This window comes from Gossypium hirsutum, chromosome A05, assembly GCF_007990345.1.
Source record: "Gossypium hirsutum isolate 1008001.06 chromosome A05, Gossypium_hirsutum_v2.1, whole genome shotgun sequence".
Classification (NCBI taxonomy): Eukaryota; Viridiplantae; Streptophyta; class Magnoliopsida; order Malvales; family Malvaceae; genus Gossypium; species Gossypium hirsutum.
In genome coordinates, this window is record NC_053428.1 from 91,332,996 (window position 1) to 91,334,067 (window position 1,072).

The window sequence follows — 1,072 nt, forward strand, 5'->3', positions numbered from 1 at the left end:
TATCCATGTTGTGGCCATAAGTTTGGTATTACGAATTGCTTGATCCACCTCTACTTGCTTCGCACTGCATTACTGGGTGAACCTATGAAGAACTAAGACAACCATCAATTTTCTTATTTCAGAGTTCTACCTGATTAGAGAGCATGGTGACCGAATCGATGTTATAAACACCGACTTTTTTCGTTGGTTTTATCCTCATGACTTGCCACTGATAGTTATTCAGTGACATCTCCTCTATAAACTCATAAGCATCTTCAGGTGTTTTATTATTGATGGTTCCGCCAGCAGTTGCATCAATCATTTGCTGAGTCAAAAGATTCAGGCCATTATGGAACGTTTGAACCTGAAGCCAAAGTGGTAACCCATGGTGAGGTTACCTTCTCAGTAAGTCCTTGTATCTCTCCCATGCATCATAAAGAGTTTCTAAATCCATCTGCACAAACAAAGAGATATCATCACGTAATTTGGCCATTTTAGCCAACGGGAAATATTGTAATAGAAAATTTTCAATCATTTGTTCCCAAGTAGTGATTGACCCTCGTGGTAATGAGTTCAACCATTGTTTAGCTTTGTTCCTCAATGAAAAAGGGAATAACCGAAGACGAATGGCATCATCAGAAACACCATTAATTTTAAATGTATTGCATAGTTCCAAAAAGTTTTCTAAGTGAGCGTTGGGATCCTCATCCTACAAACCATCAAACTGAACAAATTGTTGTATCATTTGAATAATGTTAGGATTTAGTTCAAAAAGTATTTGCAGCTACAACATGTCTAACTATGCTCGATTCAGTTCCTGTTAAAGAAGGATTAGCATAATCATACATAGTGCATGGAGTAGGATTTTGATTAACCGCAATTATAGGAGGTAGCTGATTGTCTTGGTTTTCAGCTATCTTTTCGGTTGGGGGTTGAGTATCCTCCTCTTGCTCGTTCTCTGTGTATCTTAAGGTTCGCCTTATTTCTCTTTGGTTTCTGCGAATTGTGCGATCGATTTTTTCGTCAAAAAATAGTGGTCCTAACGGGTTTCTTCTAGTCATAAACTATAAAAACCTGCCAAGAGAAAGAAAAA

General features: G+C 37.8%; 1 non-coding gene across 1 annotated transcript; it reads left to right on the top strand.

The window, feature by feature from the left end:
* The first annotated feature begins 359 nt into the window (after positions 1-359).
* LOC121229914 (small nucleolar RNA R71) lies at positions 360-466 on the top strand. The gene has a single exon (XR_005927865.1). It is a non-coding gene; the product is annotated as a small nucleolar RNA R71 (small nucleolar RNA).
* The last annotated feature ends 606 nt before the right edge of the window (positions 467-1,072 follow it).